This window comes from Rhinopithecus bieti, unplaced genomic scaffold, assembly GCF_001698545.2.
Source record: "Rhinopithecus bieti isolate Rb0 unplaced genomic scaffold, ASM169854v2 scaffold_39386, whole genome shotgun sequence".
NCBI classification, from domain to species: Eukaryota; Metazoa; Chordata; class Mammalia; order Primates; family Cercopithecidae; genus Rhinopithecus; species Rhinopithecus bieti.
Window position 1 is genome coordinate 1,126,424 of NW_016816648.1, and position 6,266 is coordinate 1,132,689.

Sequence of the window (6,266 nt, forward strand, 5' to 3'; positions counted from 1 at the left end):
TGGAGGATGAGAAGGAAAACCCTGGACTCTGCATTCCAGAAGAAAAACAACTTAGATGTCCTAGAGCAATTGCCTCATTCTTTGACGACCCCATGAAAATTCAGAGGCAAAGCGTCACCCACAAGGTCTCACAGTTACACATCTCAGGAAAATCCAAGCTCTTCATGAGTATAGGAAACCTCCCTGGGAAAGGGGGCTAACTGTCTGAGTAGGGAGTGAGGAATTTGGAGGGTAGATGCCTACTGGGGTGTCAATTGCAATTTCAACTTTCTGTGTGACTATTGCAGGGAAACCCGGAGATGGCAATGAGGAGGAGCAAGCCTGGGGGAGAGGCACCCTGCCACCACACCTAGACAAAATGCATACCATGCTGAATTTCCAAGACTATGCTAAAGGACAAGGAGCATTAGGAAGAGTAAAGTTCATTCCTCGCATCCCTAAAATATTGCCGACATTTAAAATAAAGTAAAGCAACACTTATGTGAGTCCTGAATTAAACCTCGTTTTAGGAAAATGTTTAAAAATAAATAGTGCAGCGTGCATTTGTAACCCCTCGGAGCGAATGGCGCTTTTGTGATGGCTGTGACTTAGCCTACGCTCTCACCTCTTACATACGCTGCTAGGCATGCTCATATTTATAAGAGATCAACTATTTTGTCTGAGGCAGACTACCTCTGCTTCCCCAGAAAGGGCAGTTTCCATTGCTGTAAGTTTCAGGGCTGCGGGGTGTGGATGGAGGACCGCCTTGAAACCCAGCTCCCCAGGCAGTTTCCTCCTCTGGCCCTTGTCAGGCCTGAGATAACCTTTGGTGGTCCTTTTCAGTGGCAGTGCCACATAATTCAGGTAAATTGATGCTGTGTGGGAGAAGTTTTCACAGACTCCTCATCCATTATTGAATAATTTTTCATAATAAAAGCACTTCCTAAGTCAAACAAAGCCCAAGTATGGCTCAGGGAACTGCTGTGTTGAGTGCATCAGGGTTTATTTTTCTGCTGAAGAAAATAAACTATTACTTTGACTAATAACCCTGCTGGAATGTGGGTGTAGAGTGCCGCTCAGCGCGCTGCCAAGAGAAACGGATGCCGCGGTCCTTTCCAGACACACGCTGCATCTGAGAGTCCCACAAATAGGTTCTGAGGCCTGGCCTGTGTCAGAAGGGAAACTTCTAGATACTCAAAGCTGGAGGAAACTACTTTTTTTTTTTTGGACAAGGGAACACACAAACAACTGCAAAGGTTTGTTATTAAAATACCCTTAAGAGGAAATTGTTTATATTTGTGCTTAAACTTTAGCTCTTTAATATTTTAAACTGTAAAAGAAATGCACACAGCGATAAAGGTATGGCAGCTGAGAGCACTGCGACGGGAGAAGGTGGCCAAGAAAGCAGAGCTGGCTCTGACAGATGCGTTTCTGGTGAAGAAAACGGCATTTAGCAAAGCCTCTTGCCGAAAGTTCTCCATTCGTCTTTCTTTCCAAAGGGACTCAGGTGGCACATACCCTTCCTCGGAAAGTGCACATTTACTGTATTTTCTATCTGTTTTTCATTTTCATTTCTAGACAAATCCTTTTGAGTGACTTAAAATAGGAAAGAATACGAAGAGCTCTAAAAGCATGTCCTGGTCGTAGGTCGAATTTCTCCGACTGAAGTGAGATGTCCAAATGCCTGTTCTGTGTATTCTTATGCCACCCAGTCACACCACTTTTCTCTCATTCTTGTTTTATTCAGAAGCATCCCATTTTTTAAGTTCAAAGGGCATTTATTTAACAATTTTGAAATGCATAAGACTTGTTATATTCATCTTCCATTTAATAGCTTCTGATAAACGTTTTATTAACAATGAACATCCAGCTACCAACACAGTTACATTGCCCCTAATAATTCAGCAGGATCTGTTTTTGTTTGTATTAGTGTATGTGTATCTGTGGAGTCTTTGCATCAAGTTTTTGCAACAACATTGACTTTTAAGGTGACCTGTGATGACTGGGTGAATTGCATGAGATGTCAGAGTCGGGCTCTCTGAATGTTCTTTAAAATACCTTTTTCTCATCCAAATTCTTAGAATGAAAGGAATTCATATCATAGTTGGTGTGGAATATGGACCAACTACGCACCATTATCATTCCCGACCTTTGTTTTCCTCTTTCATTTTTTGGGGAATTAACAAACCAGGAGTGAGTCACACAACAATAAAGTCTGTTTGATGTGTACCCCAGTTCCCTCAATTTTGGACTTTGCAGCATGTCTCCAGAATCTTCCACAACCAGTAGCTTAACCTGATGCATGCCACATGTTCTGCACAAGCACGTTCGCGAAAACTTTAGAACAAAGCCGAGATATCTGTGGGATTATTACCTTCATTGCAGATGAGAAAGCCCCTGTGTTGGACAGGCGGTGGCTTGCATAGAATTAAGAGGCTCCAGGATGGCAGAGGACATGACCTTTTCACTCTGCATTACCAGTGGACCCACTTGTGTGGGTGCATCCTTGTTACCCTTTCTTGTTTCATTTTAGGGAAAAATTGACAGTCTGGAACATCTAGGGGAACCACTGGACTCCTGAGACTTCCAGAGGCCATCCAGCTTCCTAGTTACTGTTCTTGTCTTCCCATCAGCCAGCCAGATGCAGGGAGCAAGTTCCTTTCTCCCTGCATAAAGAATCCTTTCCTTCCTTCCTTCCTTCCTTCCTTCCTTCTTTCCTTCCTTCCTTCCTTCCTTCCTTCCTTCCTTCCTTCCTTCCTTTCTTTCTTTCTTTCTTTCTTTCTTTCTCCTTCCTTCCTTCTTTCCTTCCTTCCTTCCTTCCGTCCTTCCTTCCTTCCCTTCCTCCTTCCCTTCTTTCTTTCTTTCTTTCTTTCTTTCTTTCTTTCTTTCTTTCTTTCTTTCTTTCTTTCTTTCTTTCTTTCTTTCTTTCTTTCTTTCTCCTTCTTTCCTTCCTTCCCTTCTTCCTTCCTTCCTTCCTTCCATCTTCCTTTCTTTCTTTCTTTCTCCTTCCTTCCTTCCCTTCTTCCTTCCTTCCTTCCTTTCTTTCTTTCTTTCTCCTTCCTTCCTTCTTTCCTTCCTTCCTTCCTTCCGTCCTTCCTTCCTTCCCTTCCTCCTTCCCTTCTTTCTTTCTTTCTTTCTTTCTTTCTTCCTTCCTTCCTTCCTTCCTTCCTTCCTTCCTTCCTTCCTTCCTTCCTTCCTCTTTCTTTCCTTTCTTTCTTGTGTTTTGTTCCCTATGCAAGGAGAACAGAGTGATGCTTACAGATGGGGTCTTCAGGTTCTCTTAAAACATAGCAGTAAGAGGTTAATACCCTAAAATATGATGTGCCATAAAAACACAAAAAGGAAAATTCATTTCTAGTAAGGCAACAACGGCAGATGCTATCAGCTGCAGAATAAGGATGGTGCAAGTCCAGGGTCATGCCTAGGCCCTGTGTTTTTGCATCTAGCGAAACAGGCAAATGCCAGGAATGATGTTCGCTTAACACCCACTTAGCTTCTCTCTTAGAATAAACAGGAGCCTTAATTCTAACAACACCGTAATACCCAAAAATATTTCTGAAAGAGACAGACCAATGCATACTTAATTGCAAAAAAGTATTATTTTTTCCTACGATTTGTAAGTATAGATGGAAAGGTTGGAATGTGCCATACAGCCTTGACAATCCCTGTGGTGAATGCAGAGCCTTGTCCATAGCAGATTACAAACAGCAGTCACTGGTCTTGCAGGATGAACAGAAAAAGAGGAGGGTTGGAAGAACACAAAGGAACAACTTTTGGCAGAGAGTTAAACATCACCAAAGCAGAGAGGGGCTGAGTGTTTCCGGAGAGTGCTTTGCCTGCCCCACTCTCCGACCCCAGCTTCCTGGAGGCAATGCATGGTTTAGGAGGTCGTAGGGCTGGGCCCATTTCCAACTGCTTCTGCTTTCTTGTGCTTTTAGGACGGTCCCTGGGCTATCTTAAATCAACACGTTTGAAAGCCATAGAAAGTAAGGGAAGACTCATGACACAGATACCACAAAACACAGGACAACATGTTTTAACCTTTGAGAAATAATTAGAGCCAGAGCTGTGCTTATATCTGGGTAATTGATGTTCCCTCCAAACCAGGCCCATGGAATCTCAGGCATCCCACCCCATGCATAAGTACTGCAACCAGGAACATGAGCATCTCCATGCTGCTTGCACAAATGTGGGGCCCTGAGCACACAGACAGACTCCCATATGCCAGCCAGGAAAACCCGCCCAAGCCCAGCCTTCCCTTACATCCACATCCCCACACAAGGACTAGGTCACCGCTGCTGCCCAATATTCCTGCATAGCCACAGCAAATATACGTTGCACAGAGGTCAAAGCTTCCACCATAGTAGTCACTAAGGACTCACCATGGACACAGCTAAGCCTACTACTATGTTTAGTCTCTGTTGTTAGAGGCAAGACTTTGCTGCCTTTGAGTAAATAAAAGTAAAATCATTCCTGTGTGAAGAACTGGCAGTGAACTTTCTAAAGATTGCACTTGACACATAGTTTCACTTAAAAACCAACCCTGAAAATCTCAGTGCAAACACACCGATTGCATGTGCAGGAGTAGCACCTGCCATCACAGTGGGATCAGTGCTGCCATCACAGCAGGAGCACACCCACATGGCGGGCAGCAGCACCATAAGCATGAGACAGGGTGTCCACGATGAAGCTGGCCACCTGTGTGGAGGCTCCAGGGTGTGACTTCCAAAGACTGTTTCTGATAGAATTCATGTTCCCTGTTTTTAAAAGACTGAGTGATGAATACATTTATAAAGTAATTTGAAAAGCCATGGGGCTAGAAGAACCTATGTCCAAGGGACTTTGGTGACAAGATTTCAGACAGCTGCAGAAGCAGGAGTAAAGAGGCAGCTTTGATGAGATGGGGAGCAACCACTCAGTTCAGCGATACTCCATGTAGGCCCAATGTTTTTAGTCCTTTTTTGAAATTGTGTTGGCTTTGTGACATTTATTTCACACACAAAAATCTGTATTTTCCCTTTTCATCACGATATTGATACTTTAGTTCTTTGCGCCCTCTTTGTTTGTTTTTTTCATTCCTTGTGTTCACTCAAAACCACTTTATGTGTAAACAGAATGATTAATTGATTACAAGTGTGTGTTATTAAGACAAGGGCTACTAGTAGTAGAAAGATTAAGTTAAAGAGTATTCTACATTGGTGGTTGCACAGTGTTATAGAAATAACCCCAGCTTTATGAAATAGACACTGTCCAAATACCAGGATATAGATGAACCAACTGAGATTGTCCAGATTGTCTAAGTAGCACAAGAGACCCCTGGTTAGTAGTGGGTCCAGGAGGATGCCACATTGCCCTGGAGGTGGGGAAAAAGTGTGGCCCACTCATACAGGAACAGATTATCATCAATACTAAGGGACAGTGATGAGTGGGATGGAAGCAAAGTATTGGGTGATGCAACAGCTTCAGGCCATAGCTGCTGTGCAGCGGTCAGGAGAGGTCATTTTGAGGAAGTGGCCATTGGGCTGGGCCAGTTGGGAGCAGTGAGCTCAGCAGACACTTCTGGTAGATATGAAGAATGCAGGAGAATAACAAGGAGCAGAAAGTCGGCTTGGAGACCAATCACTGTGCTAGGAGTTTAGTTAGGACCTTGGTCTCATCACTCCATAGCTCATGGATTCTGCCTCACCCACCTCTCCTATCCTGCAACATCAAGACTGGGGTGGCACCTTAGATGCTAAGTCTGGGGCATTTGTAATTGATGATTGAATACTAATAGTTAATAATCAGGTTGCAGATATTAGCTGCAAAGAGTTGAGGATTTGGGGAGATGACTGAGATTAGTGAGGAATTCTTACATGTGATTGAATCTGAAAAGTGTTTTGAAGGACCAAAATGTGCTAAATGTCTTAGAAATGCCTGCTGTAATGATATCAGACAGTATCATCACATTTGAGAATTTTATGTTTTCAAAATTATTGATTGATGTTAGTTAATTTGCATTATTGAAAGACCAGGACATTCAGGTGTGTGGTTAAAAAAAAAAGTAACATAGACTCCTTGAGAAGCTGCATTCTGACTTGGACACTGTGTTAGTACTGCCTTCCGCTCTATTTCATAAAATCATCTCATGTTCCCAGGTAGCCCAGCTGTTTACACTTGCTTTGTTGCATGTTTTTGATGCACACTCATTAACTCTTAATTTTAATATCTTCTTAAAAATACCAAGAATATGTATTTGTTCTTGAATATCGTTCCTCTGCAAAATGGCACTCTCTAAGGTCATTCCT